At 34.3% G+C, this 21,712-nt stretch overlaps 1 protein-coding gene across 3 annotated transcripts in view; it reads right to left on the reverse strand.

Annotated features, from left to right (window-relative positions):
* Positions 1–21,712, reverse strand: part of SPOP (speckle type BTB/POZ protein) — a 90,014-nt gene that overhangs the window by 38,847 nt on the left and 29,455 nt on the right. The window contains exon 1 of one of the 3 annotated variants that reach the window (XM_051994781.1): positions 6,309–6,466. The exons of the other annotated variants lie outside the window; for them this stretch is intronic. The gene's annotated coding sequence lies outside the window, so the exon portion shown is untranslated. Of the gene's footprint in view, positions 1–6,308; positions 6,467–21,712 lie in introns of those variants that run through there. 3 annotated transcript variants of the gene reach the window in all.

Consider the following 21,712-nt stretch of genomic DNA (forward strand, 5'->3'; position numbering starts at 1 on the left):
ATGTTGTTCTTATAAGGTTCTAACTATTGTATAAAATATAAATGAAGTCAGAGGTTTTGTTTTGCCCCTTAAGCATTTACAAGCAGAACATTCCAAGAAATAGTGAGATCTAATTGTAACACATAGCTATCTATCCCAGTTATACTAGCCAAATACTGCTCCTGCTGATTTTCATCAATCAACAATGATTTGGGAAAAGAGCTCAACTACCCCTCTATGATTACCATCTCATCTCTGATAATTTCTAGTTATATGAATTTGGTTAGTCAAGTCACTGCCTGTCTGGGCTTTAGTTCCCTAATCTATAAAATGAAAGTGATATATCAAACAAATGATCTCTTAAGGTCCCTTCTAATTCTAAATACTATGACTTGATAACCTTATGACCAAGAAGAGGAAGACAGACTGTAAGGTTCTGATTGGTTTTCTGGAAGTTTTTGGGACCAGCTTTCCTTTCAACAGAGTAATCACCACAAGAATAGCTAGGTGTTAAAGTCTAAAAGTCTTTATTGTCTCCTTCACAGTCTGTCTCCTTCACTGGGGCTCAGCAGGCTTTCTGGAGGGCCTTCAGACAGGACTTGGTCTCAGTGAAGAAGGATAGGCCAGCTATCATGGTGTCCCTGGGAAATTGAGTGAATGTCTCTCATCCAATTCTAGTTGGCTTTTATAGGCTCTATTATAATAACATCATCTTAAGTGTGAAATTTTGTATAACAGGTATCAATCTTGTAGAACTATAGTAAGTACTAAGTACATGTACTGAACTAGAGAACTATTAATCATCATGCTAAACAAGATAACCATTGTCTTATTAATTCCACTGAGTTAATACCTTGTTGTAAGAATCCTTGACTAAGTATATTTCTCCAGAGTTCTGGCCCATTACAACAGACTGCATTTCTTGTGAAATGCATGAAATGCATCACCATAGTACAATTTATCTGCTAATTGAATTTAAATTCAACAGCTGCCTACTATGTTCCAGGCATTGTGCTAGGCCCTAAAATACAAAACAAAACAAAGTTTCTCCCCCACTCAAGACCTTTAAATTTTGGTAGTTTTTTATTGCTTTTTTGGGGGGGGCAAGGGGGAGCTGTTCAGAAATGAAAAATATATACGTGATTATCTGAGAAGGAGAAATGCACTAACCAGGAAAGGCCTGCTCTAGATAGTGTTATTTTGTGAGGTGAAGGGGATGGAAGTAGGATCTCAGCAACCTCCTTCTTCCTCCATCCACCACCAAAGTGACCCTGGCTCATCTTACTCTACCTCCTAGTCCCTCCTACAATTCTCTGTATACATCAATTATTGAGCCAGCACAGGATAGTGGGAAGGGCCATTCCCCAAGCACATGCCCATAGAGTATTGTTCAATTAGTAATTAGCCCTACATGTAAGTTTGAATGGACCTCAGTGCAACCCACTCAAGAGTTTCAGCCCTCTACAGTATTTAATCTAGGCTTTGAAAGAAACTGTGAGAGCAGTAATAGCACAGTAAAAAAGGGGTCTACCCTGGGTACCACGGAGAAGTGGTGCAAACAGAAGATATGGGCTCAAATTTCACCTACAACAAAAACTTATGATTACCTTACATAAGTCACTTAACTTTTTTGGACTGCAGTTTCCTCTTCTGTAAAATGAAGAGATGGCCACTAAAAGTTCTCTCCAACTCTAGGCTGATTATTCTAAAGTTTTTAAGAGTTGAAGCTGAGAAAGGAGTACATTCCAGACATGAAGAGGATCTGCCTATGCAAAGGCTTAGAGACAGAAGATAGAATTCCAAATTTAGAGAATAGGAAATAAGCCTTGCTGGAAAGGAGGAGACATAGAAGAAGAGTAATGTGAAATAAGTCTGAACAGGGTATAACCAGAATGAGAAGTGCTTTAAATGCTAAGTTGAAAAGTTTGATTTTATCCTAGAAACAAAAGGAAAACATGGTTTTTAAGATTTTTAAGTAACACGGTTAGACCTAAGCATGAAAATTATTTTAGCAGCTGTCCCATATCTTGAGCTAAGTTACTGGTCCAGTATGGGTCACCTTTGTCAGTAGGGAATTTCAAAATTTCACTTAAAAATAGCACTCATTTGGACAAAAAAAAAATCCATTAAGATGTGAACAGAAAAGGGGACGCTAGGTAATGCAGTGAATACAGCACCAGCCTTGGAGTCAGGAGGACCAAAGTTCAAATCTGATCATAGCTGATCACAGTGATCAAATCTGCGGCAATCTAGCTGTGATTCTCTGGTCAGTCTTATTTAACCTGAACTGCCTTCCATCTCTCCCCCCAACAAACAACAACAACAACAAAAAGAACTTAAAAGAAATTACTTAGACATGGAAAATTAATATCTTAAAACTAATTTCTTGTTACAATTATCAAATATGACAATATCAGTTTCAACTGTATATTTAAAAATCACTCATTTTATAGAATAGTGATTTAAGTCAAAAGAATATGGTTTTAAGTCTACATGAAAAAGTTAATATAGAAATAAATATTTCTATGGGAAACAAATCCATTTAAATACTCAGTAAAGGCATTGCAAGAACTATTCATTGATCTTCAAGAATATACCCAAATCTTTCAAGCAAAAGAACTTTTAGTTAAAATCCTGAAACACTACTTCACAGAGGTAGTAGCCTGTATTGCTGTCAATTTGTCCATATATTAGATTAACAGAACAATGCAGGTCAAAACTGTGTCCATCCAGTTTTTTTGGCCAGGATTTTTGTATATGAGTCCAAAGCTAATAACTAAATAAATCTTGAAACTAATGAAATAGCACATTCCTCAAACTCTTCTACTTAGATAGCTTAAATAATACTCCTTAAAATTAAAGTGATAGAAGAAATTCTACTGTAGTCATACAAGTTTCTTTGAATTTTTTTGATTCTTGTTGCCTGGTCCTCCTTTACTAATTCCACTTTTCTTTCTTTTTATGTCCAATTCAGCAACTGGTTGAACTAGACTCCCACATTGATGAGCTTTATCCACACTGCCTGCTGAGAGAGAAATTGACTAAGATAGCACAGATCTAATTAATTTCACTCATAGCAGGCACCATTGGTAAAGTGCTTCATCAGTGCAGAATCCTGGTGCTACATGAACTCTCTAGCACACCATGACAGTTGCCACAGATGCCCAGTGGAGAAACAATTTTAAAAGAAAAGAAATCTATTTGGGGGTCATCTTTTTGAGAACTTCTGTAGGAAATAGGCAGTAATAAAACATATTATTGGCTTCAAACAGATTTAAACAAGATTAAAGTTCTCTCTAGTAAAAGACAATTTACAAAAGATATTTTAAATTTTAAGCAATGTTTTAAAATGTTTTTCAAAGACTACTGAACCTGGCAAAATTCTGGTAATCCCAAACTCAACACTAAATAATTTCTCACAGCCAGAACCTCACTACTATCTCTCTTATTTCTGTTCCTAACTTGAAAATATTTGGGTTTTTTCCCTATCAAGAAATATTGCAGTGTGCCTAAACATCCAATGTGAAGATGTTTTCAAACAGTTAATAGCAATCCCGATATGATCCTCCAAAATACCTATAAAGTGACATTACAAAAGCATGATGCTGTTATTCTTGTGTTACATTAGGAATTTTTCCAAGTTAGACTGACACCAATATGAAAAAGGAATGCTATCAATATGAATTCTAATTCTAGTATTAGGCCAAAGGAGAATAGGTAAAAAGTTGTCCTGATCCATAGAATGTATTTTCAAACAAACATGTGTAGTGTACTGAAATACCCATTTCTGTTCAAACTCATTAATTTTTCTCTTACCTTTATTTCAAATCCTTAATACAGGTTTGGCTCCAACAATGCTGAATGTGCAAGATTCACAATGAAATGAAAACTATGACATAAATGAAGTCTTGCTAATATAGGCTTTTGAACAGGATATATGCTAGGCCTTGATGCAAATTTGGCACCTAACTTCTTAAGTTACCAGAGCCAAGGTGAATTATTAAAGTTTGAAGGAATGCTTTCTTAATGCTGAGGGGACTGAAAGGAAGGAGATAATTATAGAGAATTTGCTTCACTTTAAGACCCAGAAGCAATTCCTAGTGAAAATTAGGAAATGGTTTGAAATAAAACACTTCTGCTTAAATATTACATAACCAGGATTCTTTCTGGGGCAACAGAGTGTTGTATGAGAGGGGATGAAATGCCAGTAGTTGGGCATAGCTGGGCTAGAATGTCTTTAGTGTTTCAGACAGATTTTGCAGTCATTTTTATTTTTCATTTTACTTCCTGAGTGACCTCCCTATCTTATCTTCAATTCAAAAAGCTCATCCATAGAACCTAAAACTCTATTGACTGGTACAACCATATCAGATTTATGATTATTATGGGTAATCCTTACACCAGGGTCAGTTTTAAAACACCCAGAGATAAATGAAAAAAGTGTGAATTCAGTATACAAAACTTTTAAGTTGCTAAGTTGAAGCAAATGCCTGCAACTATCTGCTGTACTGGAATTTTTTTTCCTTTAAAAAAGAAAAATCATCTTTTTTTTTTTTTTTTTGGCCTAGGTTTAAAATATAGTTCAGTTTTCAAGTAAGGAAAAATTCCAGTATCATAACTATTTTAAAACTGAGAGACGCCTGCACTTTCCAAAACAGAAGATGCCAAAAAAAAAAATTGTTGACTAAGAAAAATAAAAGACATGGAAGGAAGACATGGGCAAACCATAATAGTTGAGGATTACTATGACCTGCAGAGTTTTCTTTGTTCCTTTATTCATGTGTACTCAATAACATGTAGTCCAGAGTGCAATAACTTCCTTCTCATTACCCCAAGGACACATTATTACAGGTCACACTGACTTCCTTTGTTGCAAAGCTCATCTGACTTTTAAAGACAAACTTTTGGCAGTTCAACCTAGTCTAATGGATTCTTGTTACAGAAGGTTCAGTGGTTTTATTATTCAGACACCTCTTAAAATGAAACAGGATAATCCTAAAGACTATCACGGAGTGATATAATAGGGCAATGGATAAAAGATTTTAAGCTAGTTGTTTTTTGTTTTAATTCTGTTTTGTGAATGATGTATGTTCTAATTAAAGATGGCTGCTTCTTTATTACATTAAAATTTTACGACTATACTTTCAAATTAACCTAACAATCTTTACAATTAAAATATTTAAATTATGGGACAGTTTGTGACTATCTTATAACAAAGACAACTAAACAAGAAGGCTTGAATATAACATATGTGAAGTAGTATATTTCCTCAACAAGGTTTAAGTTATGGTATAATTACCTTATATGGCTATTAGAGGTAATATGAAATCTGGCCACATTTGTAATACTATGAAACCCTGAAAATTATCAACTCATCTAATTCCAACTGTAAATGATTTAATTTCTACTTTAGTCTGGTAAGAAGATGAAAACAAAAGAAAAATTAGAATAATCCATATGTCATAAAAGAGGACAGGGGAGAGGAATGTTATCAAAAAATTTTTTACAGACACATATGGGAAATTTCCTGCACACAAATGATTACACAGAAATACCATCAAAATTGCATAGTAGATGCAACATATCTAACATATATAGGACTGCTTGCCATCTAGGGGAGGGGGTGGAGAGAGGGAGGGGAAAAATCGAAACAGAAGCGAGTGCAAGAGATAATGTTGTAAAAAATTACCCTGGCATGGATTCTGTCAATATAAAGTTATTATTAAATAAAATAAAATTTAAAAAAAAATAAAAAAAGTGCATAGTAGATAGATAAATAGATAAAGGCAGGCCACATCCTGTAACCAAAAATATGATTTACAATATATAAGAATAAAGACTCAGCCAATGACCTACTTATTTCAAGTTCCAGTCAACGCAATAAAATTCCAGCATAAGGTAAGAATTTGGGCAGCCCCTTGAGTTTATTGCACTGGGATTTGATCTGTAATTTCCATATCCATTGCCATTTAAAACTAATTCATGGAATGCACCTTCCACAATTCTTTGTTTTGAGAAAAAACATTATGGCAGAGACTCACTCTCTCCTCCCTCCCTCCTACCTCCATTCTTTCCCTCCCTTCCTCCCTCTCTCTCTTCTCTCTTCTCTCTCTCTCTCTCTCTTTCTCTCTCTCTCTCTCACACACACACACACATACACACACACACACACACACACACTACCCCTTTTTCTCCTTCTCTCTCATCGCCCCTCCCCCGACCTATTCATCCACAAATCTAGATGTATTGCTGCATTTTTTCAAAGCCACATCAAGACAGTAATTTGTCAAACATAAGGAAAATTCCCAAACTTGAATATATATTAGTACCTATGAGGTTTTTCCAGCTTGCAGCTATTTCCTAGTAGGCCTGGATTTTGAAACTCAGAGAACAGTCTGAGTAAATCTTCTTCAGGTTACTTTTCACTTCCAATCCAAAAATAATTCAGAGTATTACAGAAGGAACTTGGGCAGCAAGGCTCTTCCTGACAAAGCCAAACAGAGTATAACCAAGAAGATATATGAAGGAATCCCAAACCACGGAAGTCAGAGGGATTAGCAATAGAACACTCCACAGTGCTTCCTAAAGTCTCTGTGTGAGCCAGTTGTTTATAGACAGTGCCCTTCTCTCTAGATTATAAATAACTGCAAATAGTCCTTGTCCCTAAAGGGACCTTAGCAGCCAGCTCAAAGGTTAAAATATGAAATAATTCTCACCTTAAGAAGAAAGCTCTTTTCCTATCACAAAACAAAAACAGCAAAACTTTGTCATTTAAAAGGAAATGATAATTTTTTTATGAGGCTCAGAATCATTCTTTCCCTTTTAGATTACCCAGCACAAGCTAGCTATCAGTCTGAAAATACTGGCACAGTTCTTTGACCCCAAAAATACACACAGGGAGAATCTAACACTTGATATTTATTAAATATGAAGGTTTTCAACTAGAACAAAGGCAGAAAATTAGACCACCACAAAATTAGAGCTGGGAAGAGTTCCTTCCAAGAACATCTAATCAATCCTTCATTTTATAGATGAAGAAACTGAGACCAAGAGAATGTAAGTTTCATGAGAGCAGGAATTTTTATTTTGCGTCTTTGTATCTCCAGTGCCTAGCACAGTGCCTGTTATATATTAGATGCTTAAACTCTTTATAAAGCAGAATGAAACCCATAAATTGTTTTAAGGTAGCATTTCCATTTATAGAGAATAATTCAGTTACATTAGGGAGTTACTGGGTGAGGTACTGAATGATTGAAATGAATTGTCCAAGGTCTCAAAAGTAGTAAATAGAAAATGATTTATTCAAACATCTCCTTTCTACAAAATTCATAAAGGCTCTGAGAAAATCGAAATGACAAAAAGATTCAAGATTTGGGCCCTCAAAATCATGTAAACATGTCCAAGGTGCAAGAGATTAGAAGAACTGTTAAGAGCCATTTCAAAGCAGCAAATACACAGAGGTTGCATTATCTCTTGGAGTCCTCTGGGCTCTAAAGGAGCCAAATACAATAGTTTTTCTGGTTTGGTACAAACCTTGATCAAATTATGTTTAAATACTACATCTCGCTAATACAATATGACTGCATGTTGGATAAGGTCCCTATGGTTTCATCTTAAGAGAGACATTGGGTTTCAACTGAGTTTCTACTATAGAAATCTCAATGATTTCATTTACCTAAAATTTCCTATTTGCAATTTGTATGTCCTCTCCCCAGGATCACATAGATAACCAATTAGAGTATAATACTACCTATATATACATTAAAAGATAGAAGTTAGCATCACTTGAAAGAATTTATTTTTGCCCTAAACTTTCTTCGATCTCATTTAAAAAGAAACATCAGCTCTCTGTGTGCATTTAATCAGCTTCTCTATGTACTAAACTATAGACTTTCTTTCTTTAAACCATAAAAATGTGGCAGCTGTATTCATAAAATACAAATTCCCTATACCTAGAAAACCAACAAAAATGAAGTTCCCATTTCTTTTGAAGTGTCTTTCTTTTACTATGAAAGTTTTCTCCCCCAAAGCTATGGGAAGGCGTTAACATTTGGGTTCTAATGCTAAATGGCGCAAAAGGGGCACACACTACAACAACATTCATTACAAAATTTAACACAGAAACTGGAGAAAGTAAAGACATGCTATCAGCACTAATCGAATTTCTAGGCTTCTATTGGCTAGTAAAACCTTTTTCATCCAATGAAATTGTGAAAATCTGCATAAGACTGTTAGGCAAAAAAGAGGTTCTTCTTTTCACCATAAGCAAATTATCAAGATGGCAAGCACTACACAGGACACTGTTACAGAGTGCTAATGCTCTAAGTCAAACACACAAATAAGGCAATCTACTTAGTCAAACTCTTTTTATAGAGCAGAATGAAACCCATGAATTGTTTTAAGGTAGCATTTCCATTTATAGAGAACAATTCCAGTTACACTAGGGAGCTACTGGGTGAGGAAAATAGTTTTACTTAGAAATCAGAGTTCTCCAATAACATGTATTGTCATCAAAAGAAAATTTAAACAAAAACACTGATTTCTCCTTTACATAAAGTACAAAATATTTTTCTTTGTCTCCTTTGTCTTACCCCCCTCCTACATGAATACTAAAAAAATAAGACCAAGGGTAGGACAAAAAAAAAAAAAAAATTAAATACATGGTCTATGTTAACAAAACATTTCCTTGTGCACTATTTGTAATGTTTTGGGAAATTTGCATATATTACTTCAGTTAGGTACAATAAATGGAGTTATATTTTACATAAAATTTAGGACCTTAGAGATCTAATCAAGTTACATTATTTTGCAGATGAGGAAACAGAGTGGAATGGGATCAAGTTGAGGATGGAAAGTAATTGACTTGCTGAAGTTCACAAAGGTAGTAAGCAATAGATCCTACTTGGTCTGAGTTAAAATTCAATATTCTTTCCATTATGTCACTTTTTCCAAACATTAACAATTTCTATGCATTTCACTTTTTTGCTCTTATATTTACATGAATTTTGAAATTTGAAAATGAAAATCTACTTAATGTGATTACAACTTGTTCAGTTAGAAAAAGAAATGAGTAAAACACTTAATTGAAGTCCCAACTGCTCTGACAAAGAGAAGGAGAAATTTTCACATTCATTGGCTTAAATTACTACAATTGCTCTTACATGAGTTAAGTAGTCAGTCGGTCTTAGTATTGTTTTTCAGTTTTCAGAACTGTGTGGCCTAGGAAAATAAGTTTACACCTAAAGGTTAGGTTGTGAACACAGCAATAAAAAGGTTTGCCCAATTTCAATCCATCTGCAAAAAAGGAATAAAATGATCATCTTTATCACCTACCTCACAAAGTATATAAGGAAAGAATTACAATGTATTTTGCCTTTCTCTTGCAAAGAGATACATTAGGAAAATAGCACCCAATTAGCATATCCTAAGGAAAGCCAGTTTTCCTATGACTGCTAAGAAACAGCTGATGAGGAAAATCTTTATGTGATTATCATTAAACAATATCATTATGAATGAATTAGTGATGATTAATATAAAGCAAGAAGAAGGAAGAATTTCTGTTGAAACACAGGTCACATAGTTTGATTAAGCAATAACATTAGTTCTAGTTATTATCAAATTAAACAAAGCAAGAGTAACGAAAATAAGTAAAACAAGAGCAGTTTTTGAAAGACCTTTAGCAATGGTTTATGGCCTGGTTTGAAATTCAAGTACTTGATATAATTAAGAGCCAACTACAAATCTTCTTTAAAATTAGGTGCTTATAATTGCAAAAGAGTACACATCCTTTAACCTACACTGGCAAAAATGAGTTTCTTCAATCTACTAGACTTCGATAAATGTAAGTTTAGAGTTACACTTAGCAATCAAGTCTGCCAAGTTACTGGAGTCAAAATAGGTCAATCTTGAAGCTAAGTAAAATTTAGACACTAAAATTAATCTATAAAAATCTTATCCTGCTTAAACAGAGTCACACAAACTGCTATAATGTCATATAATAGATAACTATACAAACTGCTATAATATCATATAATAGATAACTATCTGGCCTGGAGAAAAAATATTTTTAAAAAGCTAGAGTAGCTGAAATGTAAGATGAAAGTGGACTTTTTCTCATACCACTTGTTTTAATCTTTAAGTGAAGAGTTTTGCTTTTTCAGCTTATTTGTTAGCTTTAGTTTCACTTGTCAGGATCATCTGACAGTTTTTCCTCTTCCTTAAAATACACAATGTTTGATATCTACCAATATAATATCTGCAGGAATCTGATTTCTTTTGGAGAAGTGATCACTAAATATTCAGTAGTAAATATCTACATATCTATTTAACAGGAAGGAAAAGTATTTCCTTTTGCTTTTTATATGCATTTTAGAACTAAACTAGGCAGATTTCTACAGTATCTTTCGAAAAATTTTCATTATCTCTTCAGATTTTATTTTTAAATTTTATATAAGTCCATTTAGCAAGGGCCATTAGAATTGGTCTAAGATATTACAAAGAGCATGAATCTCTAAAAGCTGATTCCTGGATTTTACCTTATAAACTTTAATTCCCACTACCAGACCCATAACTAGTAATTTTTATATCTGGGGTTAGAAAAAAGAAAGTCATTCTCAGTTTGGAGTCAAGGAACCATGTAGATTAAAAACAAAATGGGGTAGATCAACAGGAAGAAGGAGGAGCTGACCCTATAAATCATCTAATAGCTTCCAACACAAACCAACATTCATTCACTAAATGTACATACTACTGTAAACTCCCTTAAGTATATTCTTCTAGAAGAATACAACATATAGTTAAATATACACATGATAATTTATGGATAAAAACCCCAATGAGAATCCAGGAAAATATTAGTAAAAACCTCCTGCAGGAGCCTCAAGAGAAGCCAATGATTTTAAAGAGTAGAGGTGAAGAGGAAGTACGTTTCAGGCATAAGGGCCAGTTTAGGAAAAGGAAAAGGAGGGATGGCTAGGTGGTGCAGTGGATAGAGTACCAACTCTGAAGTCAGGAGGACACTGAGTTCCAATTTAGTCTCAGACACTTAACACTTCCTAGCTGTGTGACCCTGGGCAAGTCACTTAACCCCAACTGCCTCAGCAAAATTAAAAAAAAAAGGTTGGGGAGAGAAATGGAAATGTTTTCAGGAAACAGCTACTAGACAATTTGGCTAAAATGTAGAATGTACAGAAAGAAGTAATTCAAAATGAAGCTAGAAAACTTGGCTGAAACCAGATTTTTAACACCTAAAGTGTCAGAAAGATTTGTATTTTTTCCTAGAGACAAAGAGGAGATGTTGAAGTTTTTTAGCAAGGTAATAAAATAGTGAAATGTGCTTTGTGGAAATTATTTTGCAACCATGTGCCAAATGGAGCAAAGAAGAGACAATGGAAGCCATAAACCCAATTACAAAGCTACTGAAATAATCCAGATGAGAGTTTACAATGGTCTGAACTAAAATGGCAGGAACATGAGTAGAGAGATGAATGAGAGATGTCATGAGGTAGAATCTACAAGATTTAGCAACTAGTTGGATATGACAGATAAAAGAGTGAATTAGAATGAAATCCAAAACTAGGCTAATTGGAATGATGAGAAAGGCCTCCACAGAAAGAGTGAAGTCTGGAGAGAGAGTAGGAGGATATGAATAATGAGTTTCATTTTGGACACGTGGAGTTTGAGATATCAAATTGGAGACACCAAAAAAAAAAAAAAAAAAGTAATTTATAAGGCTGGAGAGGTAAGGAGATTGGACATAAAGATCTGGGTGTCATCTGCACAAGAGATAATAGTTGAACCTATAGAAGCTAATGATATCATCACCTTCTTAATTGAAGGTATAATGATAAGACTATGGCCCAGGACATAGACTCATGATTAGTGGTGGTACATGAATATAGACATGGAAACCAGAAAAAGCAACATTATGACTGCAATAGGGTCAAAAGACTACAGAGAATGACAGAAGGTAGAGAGTTATGAATATTGTGTAAGGAGCTAAATGAAACATTTAAAAATAGCCAGGAGAGAGCAGAAAGGAAGTTCAAAAGGGGATATACACACACAGAGTCATATTGATATTACTATGTTAATTTTAATCTATATAATTTTTTGAAAAGCCAGCAATTTGTACTAGAGATTCATAATCTCACATAATACTCTTTTTCTATACTTTGTGGAAACTCATATTTGTTGATGTCTGTCAAGTTTATAACAATTTGTTTAAATCTGTAAGGAGATCAAGAAAGATGAAGACTGAGAAAATATTGGATTTTGCAACGAATAGATCTTTGAGAGCCTTGGAGAAAGCAGTTTCAGCTGACTGGTGAGGTAAGAAACCAGACTGGCAAGGATAACTGGCAAGGGTAAACAGAAATAAGTGGGAGGAGAAGAAATGGAGGCAAAGTACGGAGTTTTTTCCTAGAAGTTTGATTATGAAAAATAAAATTGCAGAATGATAGCTTTCTATTTTAAATAATGTTAAGCGTACTGCTAGGATCCATTTCTTGCTACTCAAATTTCTGGTGGGTAAGTTTTAACCCTAATGCATAGGGGTGGCAATGAACCAGGACTCCAAAAAGAAACAAGAAAGGAGTAGGAACTTATCAGATGACCTGGCCCCAAGCTAAACCTAGATGATTACACAATCTCACCTACTGACTATGGTGTCAAAAAATTGAAGGGAAGGCATAGGAGTTTATGTCTATAGCCTCTCAAAGTTAACAGGGAGCCTTTCTCAGGCCCTATCTGCAGCAATTTGGTTCTGGTTCCTGGCTTTCCAGTCCCTCCATAGGCTTCTTGCTTTCGCTCTCCCCTGTACACAGCTACTCAATTCATTCCTGGTAGAAAGATTTAAATATACCTTGCTCCCAACCTTGACTTTGCTGGGAAGTTCTCAGAATACTGGAAACAAAGTAACCTGAAGAAAGAGGAGCCTGTCTCTGACTTCCCTTGACCAAAGTGGATGGACAGGGCCCACAATGTCCATCTTCCTTTCTCCCATTTAAGAACTTAAGCTTAAAGCTTAGAAGTTTCCCCTAAACCTTTGGTAGCTTTAAATTTAGCCACATCTTGTGGCAAAGCTCAGTTGCTTTTCTTAGGCTAATTACCAGTCTGCCTGTTCCTTATGGCATTCTTATGAATAAGCTATTTGGAAGTGAGTACCAAAAATACAATACCTCGTTTGTGTCACTTAAACACTTTTGGTTTTTGCCTCTAAGTTTTGACTCTTTTGAACCATGAGCCAAGACTTATAATTTTAAAAGTTAATTTGTGTTCTATTATGTCTCACCATCAATAATTCAAATGACAAAAGTAAGAGAAAAACACAGTCACTATTGGAAAGATCCGAGTTAGAACTTAGTGGTAATCATAGTTAGAAAAGCTCTATTTTGTCTTAAGACAAGTTTAATGGGCAAGTTCCCCCAAAAGGCACAAGCAACAAATAAGATCTCATTAACATCAATGTTACATTTAATACATAATTTCAATCTTTAAAAACTACTGGAGACATTTCTTTAGAGATATTTAACACAGCTTTTCCTATATGGACATAGATGTGCATATTACATAGTATATTTTATGGTTCAGAAAATAGTTTCATTTAACAACTATTTATTACTACTATCCTCATGTTGTATAGATAAGGAAATTAAAGCTCAGAGAAGAAGAAATGATTTCTTTAGAGAAAATACAATCTGTATATCAAAGCTGGGATAAACATATATATTGGTCTCTCTCCCAACATAAATTCAGCACTACTTCCACTGTCACATTGCCTTCTACTTCATAAAGATTTGACTGCATTTTCTAACTGCATACAAATTGAGAAAATTACAAAAATTAAAAGAATGAGGAGGCCAAAATAGACATAAAAATTAGGACTACAATAAAGGAAATCATTATAGGAATCCATGCTACTGGATATTATTGGTATCATAAAGGTAGAAGGGAGGGCAAATTACAAAGCTTTATAAGACAAAATTGCTAAAGTTATAAACTTTTATAGAAGGATTGTAATGACCGCGTATTTAAAGTCAGCCGGAGTCAGGAATTCAGGTTAAGGGGAAAATCTTCAATATTTATTGAAGTGAAGAGGTGAATAAAGATTGCTATAGCAAATATAGGCAAGAAAGATTGCGATAGCAAATATAGGCAGTTGCGACAGGAAGCCAGCTAAGAGAGAGCGACGCGAGCCGAGGCAACCATGGAGGCAACTGTGTCGGCAACTGTGGCAATGGCCGTCCCAAAGGTCTCTCCTCCCCTTCCTTCTCCACTCCCCTGCCTCCACCCACCAAAATCGTCATTTCCTATACAACACATCAGGACTTGCACAAAGAGTGGGTGGGGGCCATTCTCTCTCCAAGCTTATCTATTAATAGAGTATGGTCCAATTACTATTTAGCCTCATGTGCTTGGGACCTCAGTGCATCAACTCAAGCCTCAGCCCATTACAAAGGATGATACTACTTTCTCATGCTCACAACAAGGAGCTGGAGTAAGAGAGGATTGAACAAATCCTAATAAGTCAAGGGGTTTGAATACAGCCAACACATAGGTACTAATTATTCTACTAATGCTGTATACATTGTTCCACTTTCAATTTCAGGATCTTTTCTGATAAATAAATTCTGATAAATAAAAAAATAAATAAAGGAACTCACATAACTGAACACAAGACCAACTCAAAGTTTGTTGATGCATTCACCAAGCAACTAGCTGCCCAACATAGTTAATAAGAAAGGAAGCCCTACTCAAATACTTGCGACTTATGGAGTATACTATTAGAAAGGGAACAATTTTCATTTGTGACACTTGAAGATTTCCACTTAGTCTTAGAACAGGATTTATGTTTGTAAGGAAGAAAAACAAAAATGAAAAAAATTATACCAAAGAAAGATCTCGCTTAGTTTTAAATTAAATAGATTACTACTATCTTGTGCTCTTTTGAATTAAAATCTTTTTTAAAAAACCGTATCAATACAAAAAGAATTGTAAATCACCATGTAATAAATAAAATATATGGGCTCTGAGCAATACTTATTTTCCATTATTCTAATCTGATATCAATATGTAGGTATAGTTTTATAATATATGCTTAATTCTACCTAATTAGGGCACAACTATTTCAGAAACATTCAACTAAGTTAGGATCATATTATGTTTTTAAAAGTAATATAATCAATTCCTAAAAGTGATCTGGAAAGCAATGAATATGCTGTATAATTAATAGGAAGACTTTTTAGAGCCAAAAAATGCAGGGGGAAAAAAAGAGGTTTTAAAAGAGTGATGGAGTTAATGAAACCGAAAAATGGCTATTGGCAAAAAAGCAAAATAAAAATCCAATAAGAGAGGCTGCCAAATTCTGTCAAATATTGAGTTCTATACTGAAATGAAATTTGTTAGCCTTTGAATTTTTTAGTAGAATTCCAAGTTATACAAAATTTTCTAAATCCCCCTTTCCAGAGGAGGTAAATAGAATTCATATTTGACATCATTCTTGGGGCATGGGCACTATTCATCAATCCTAATGTTATACATATGTAACATGTACATATATACACAGAGAAAATAATAGCCACAATCTAAGCCAAACTTAGAATTCTAGGGAATCCTGCAAAAAGCATAAATTACTAAAAAATCTTTTTCTAGTAATTTTTTTTTTTTTGGTAAAATATTTTCCCTCTGGTCGGATATCATCATTACTTAGAAATGGTTGCTACTTAGATAAAAGGAACAGAAAAAAAATCATATATACACTACATGCTGTAATTTTGAATTTGCTTTAAAATATAAATCGGCAGAGCAGGAGGAAGTTAGAATTAATGTCTGAGATCCATATTCAAAAATTCAACAGTAAAGAAATAAATGAAAAGAACAAGGTAGCACACTAATGGGAAAAATCATTATAAACATATTTTACTATAGCATCTCTTTTTAAATCTCTCCCAATTTTACCTCTTTAATCCTTTTAAACAGACTAATTCTCTCCCTTTTTCCTACTGTGATTCTATTAATCTCTAATTCTGGCACCCCCACAAACTAGCCTTCCTTTCTTTCCTCCCTTTTTGCTTATTTGTAATTGTAGACCCTCAAGAATATAAAAGGGAGATGCAACTCCCCTGACACAGGCCTGTTTGAAACTTGATCTAGCTTTTTTCCCCCTCTTTAAAATCCATTACTTTCCCCATCCCTAACCTATTCTGTTTTCTAGTGTCTTTTTCCTTCTACTCTTCCCTTTTACTGACCAACTGTCACTTTCAACTGTCACTGAGCCCCTAGCACTGTTATCATTCCTATGCTATGATATGTTACATTAAAAAAAAAAAAAAAAAACTGGTTCTTTAGAAAAGGATTTCAACAGCACAAAGTAAACCCCAAGATAAAATTGTGTTGAAAAATGTGCCTCCTCTTGCTTTTCCCTTTTAGTTTAACATCATGGTTCTAAATAACAAGAAATCATTAATTACCAAATAAGAAGTACAAAACCAAACTTATTTCATCCTATTATGTTTTAAATAGTTCACAGTTCAGCTAGTATTTGCTGGTAGTGATCAAGGAAAAGAACAAAATTTGTTAGAAACACATCATTCAATAACCAGCTTGATTCTTCAAGATTTCAAGTTTGAGGGCAGAAGTTCTTAATTCATCTTTGCATTCCCTCCAGAATTTAACCTACTTGCCTTTCACAAATAGGTACATAGAAAGTCACACAGGCAAACAGAGTAATAAAACCATGGTAATTCCCTATTCACTTTCTGACTCTTCACTTCAGTTCTGAAGTTTAATTTAGAATTTACCAGTTTTAATAAGACCTTTGGGTTCTCTTTCCAAAAAAGAAATCTTACAATCTAATTTCTGAGTAATTCTTAGTCCAGAAAAAAATTTTTATTGCATGCACAGAAAAAAGAAGCATGGTTTAAAGTCCCTTCAGATTTCAATTTCAAGGCACAATCCTTTAGAATATTTAGGAATTCTTAACCTTTCTTTTGTGTGTATGTCAGGGACCCCCCCCCCCTTCCCCACTCTCCCCATCAGTTTGGTGAAGTTACAGATCCTTTCTCAAAATATTGTTTTGACATATACAAAATTTTTAAGATCACAAAGAAAATAAATTATACTGAAATAGTTTTCAAAATACTTTAAGTTTCTAAGACTTCAGGTTAAGAATCCCTGTTTTAGAACAAATACCATCTATGCTCTAAAAAAAGCTATGTATCAACAAATACTATTAATAAATTCAACAAGACCACAAATATATATTGCCCAGATTATGTATGTGTCCACTGCAGGTTCAGGAAATGAAGTGTACTGGATTTGAAATAAGGAGATCAGGGTTCAATTCCTACCCCATACTTACTTAATTGTCTAATGCTGAGCAAGTTACTTCATTGTGAATCTATTTTTTCATATGTAAAAGAGATTAGAGCCTTTTTCCCCTGCCATCACCATCCCCCCAAAAACACCACCAAACCTGACATAAAGGCAGAGTATAACCACGATGTTATTTCAGTCATGTCCTTCACTTATGCCCAACTCAGTGTAACCTCATTTAGGGAGTTCTTAGCAAAAATACTGGAGTGGTTTGCCATTTCCCTTTCCAACTCACTTTGTACATGAGAAACTGAGGCAAGCAAAGCGAAATGACTTTCCAAAGATCACATAACTAGTTGGAGGCTGAATTTGAAGTCAGATCTTCCTAACTCCAAGTCCAGCACTCTATCTATTCATTGTGCTACTTAACTGCCCATATAATACACCAACTATACCTCAAAGAGTCAGAAAAGGCTAAGTGCAATGTACTATTATAGACCTACATCAGAATTATCTTTTATTATTTTCCTGATGCCCATAAATCCCAGTGTCTTCCCTCCTTTCCTCTCTGTCTTTTCATTTGTATTCATACTGTCTATACTCTTTCATGGACACTTTTCACTCCCATTTGAATGTAAAGCTGGGGATTCTTCCATTCTTTATATTTGTATTCTCAGCAGCTAACTCGGTGCCTCACACTTAATGTTGTGGATACGGATACACACAACACACACACAACAAACACACACACACAATTTTTACTAGCTTACATAGAGGCAGCATAATACAATGAGCAAAGAGTTGTTCTCAAAGCCAATACATGAATTCATTTCCTCACTTCTGACACATCCTAGCTAAGTCCCCAGGCAAGTCACCAATCTGCACAAGTAGAAGGAATTTTCTTCACCTTGTAGTTCCCACTACTTAAGACATCATAAATGCAATCCCTATTCCTAATTTAGGCACCATGAGAAGACATAATCTGAAAATCCACACTTATTTATTCCAATTAGTGATTCCTAAAACTAACCTAACTCATCAGTTGCAAAAGCAGAGTGAACCATATCAAGAAAAATTGTCTTCTGACCCATCTCAGTAATTCAGTTTTGAGACTCCAAAACAAAAGCGAATAGAACTCATCATGAACATATTTGTGTATCGATGACAATAATAGCAAAACAAAGCATAATTTATTTTTCATATATTTATCTTTTGATCAAGACCATCTTTAATCTTGCCAACATCTTCAACTCATACAGGTTAGGTCTCTTTCCTTCCTGAATATTGATCATGACCAACTATCCCACAGAACCTTTTTCATATTCTGTGCTATGAAATAAAATGACCCAAGCTTCTGCTTCATATGCAGGCTCATTCTTTTAACAATAACATTCTTCTAGTAATGTTTTATGACTAAGTCACCAAATACTATTCTCCAAAGAATTGAGAGGGGTCATCTAAAAGGAAATGGAGGGATTCATACTAGGCATGAGTAGGCTGTAATATTTCTAATAAAGAACAAGCTAAGTAAAACAGATTAGTAAGAGATATATATGGTCAGAAAAGAAGGCGGACTAGCCATATAATAGTGAGAGCAAGGAAAAAATCAACAGATAAAAAATGCACAGACGCAATCTGAAGAGGAAGACTGTCAAACTGTACTAGTTATATCCTTTACAGAAGAACAATGATGGGTTTTGAACTGCATCAATGCATGGAGCAACCACTTAATTGGAATCAAAGATCCATAAACTATAAAAGGATTTGCTTTAAAGAGGAAGAAAAATTTACTTCAGATGGAGAAATATGATAGGGACTCACAGGGACTAATTTTATTTAACATGTTTATAAAGCATTTAATTAGGTTCATTATGAATCCTTTAAGTCTACAGGTAACATTCAGTATCAACCAGATAAGAAAATAAGTCTAATAAGAAAACTGTGGGGAGTAGTAATCATGAATTTCTAGAGTTAGAAAGGTTTCCTATGAGACAGTCACCTAATTTATCTGATGAAAAAATTGAGTTCCCAGAAAGAAATTATTCTAGATTATTTCCCTACTCAAAAACTTTCAATGTTAAAAAGTCCAAACTCCTTAAACTCCTTATCGAGGTCCTCCAAGATCGGGCCTCTTTCCAGTTTTATCTTCCATTACTCTTTGGTTAAACTGTACTCAAAAGATGCCTTGAGATTTTTCATCTTTGTTCACATTGTTCTTTCTGCCTAAAAAGCCTACCTGTTCCTTTTTCCAGGAAAGGTGCTTTGACCAAAGAGGCCAAGTGATCTCTCCCTTTTTTGAACTCAAAGAATCATAAAATTCCAATATCAGAAGGGAGAACATCAAGTCTAATTTCTTCATTTTACAGATGAGAGCTAAGATCCAGAGAAATGTTATGATTTCTTAAGAGCAGTGGAATGAAAAAGGATTTTTAGAGAACTCTAATCTAACTCCTTTCATTTTACACATTAAGAAACAGAATCAGAGCTTAAGTGATTCAAAGTCCCACAAATATTAAAGTAACAAAGGAGGATTTGAAGATGACTTGTCCAATGTCAAAATAGGCAAAAATAGGATTAGATCGTTTAACTCTCAATTCCTTGCTATTTCCATATCACTTTGCTTCCTTAAGTGTAGAGGGCCAGAATTTTGGAGAAATATACTTGAAACAAGGATACTTATAATAAGGTATTAACTCAGTGGAATTGATGAGATGATGGTTCTCTAGTATACATATACTTAGTACTTAGCATGGTGATGTAATGGTTCTCTAGTTCACACATAAATCAGTATGCTGTAATGATGTAATTACAATAAGGTATAGAAGGGCTAAAGGACTGGAAGAGAGACATTCCATTTTTGACCATCCTCCTGGTGGCTCTCCTGCATCCTGCACTCTTCCACTAAGATCAAGGCTGGTCCCAAGGTCCTCCAGAAAGCTAGCCTGAACATTATACTTAAGGTATGGCAATTTACATAGAATAGTGAGAGAAAACATTCTGTACAAATCAATCTAAAATAAATACATGTAGGGACTGTAGTTAAAAGATTATGAGACTCTAAGTGTTATCAAATTACAATACAGGAAAGGGACAGCCAGAATGAAAAGGAGATTGGCTCCTGAAGATAATAGCAATGTGCTGCTGAAATCAAATCAGTCAAATTAAACAATGTCATCAGGAAGAATACTGTAAACAAAGTATATACCCAAACATACAAATGATATTAGGAATATATGCAGTTTGGGTCACCAAAACACACAAAAAAATTTTTTTTGAATGTAAGTGATTCAGTGGTCAGTAGAATGTGGGGAGTGGGGAACGACTAAAAGGATCAGGCACTTTTAGCCCAAAGAGAAAGGAGGATACAATCTACAGAATCAGAAATGGAGATAGGCAAAGCAATAAACAGATTAAATGCCAATATAACAAGGAATCACTATGAGGCAGTTCTAGAAAACTGAGTAAGTTAAATGTAAAAGAAATAAAATGGAAAACTGAGTAAATTAAATTTAAAAGAAATAAAAGGAATAACATACCACTTTATCTCAATAGGTACTCAATTTCCAGAACTCAACATTCCCACAAAAGGTGAAGCTAATAAAAAATAGATACAACTTCAAAAATAGGCTTAGATAAATCAATTTATAAAAATCTTATAATGAGTTATTAAAGGAACATCTCTATGTTTCAGGAAGGAAATCATAATGTCTTTTAGTGCTAGGAGTATTTGGTCTGACCCAGAGGGTGGTTTCAGTATGGTAGTATCTTATCTGAATTACTAAATGTTCTCTCCTCTTTTTTTGAGTATTTTCTGGAGAAAGGTTCTGAAGAAACTTCTATCTGCTGCTGCTCTTCTAATGTGGACTTTAATTCACTGAAAATAAATTTAATCAACTAAACAATATATTTGCTCTATTTAATTTGGCTCATTATAGTATTCAGAGTGAAGTCAATATGCAAATTAGTGATCAGCCATTATGCCAATTACAGGGAGATCAAATACTTTAATGTCTTGCACACTTGTCCATACCAATTAATAAATACTATATAAATGACTAAAGTAGCTATGTGCTTAGATGGGCTCAAAGTCACTTAATCCTCTAAATTATTTATCCATTATATTTCAGATCAAAAATAGATCTTTACTGATGGAAATAGTTCAAACTAAAATAGCATTAGAACTCGAAGGAACCTTAGAGATCATCTAGTCTAATCTCTTCATTTTATAGATAAATCAATCAAGCAGCACTTAATAAATGCCTATTATATATGATAGACCCTACGCAAGAAACTGGGCATGCAAAATCAAAGACACAACAGACATCTCCCTGCTCATAAGGAACTTGCATTTTATTAGAAGATAAAACTGAACCTTTAAAGAAATGAAGTGACTCAAACTCACATAATTATAGTGTGCAGT

Source organism: Antechinus flavipes, chromosome 4, assembly GCF_016432865.1.
Source record: "Antechinus flavipes isolate AdamAnt ecotype Samford, QLD, Australia chromosome 4, AdamAnt_v2, whole genome shotgun sequence".
Classification (NCBI taxonomy): Eukaryota; Metazoa; Chordata; class Mammalia; order Dasyuromorphia; family Dasyuridae; genus Antechinus; species Antechinus flavipes.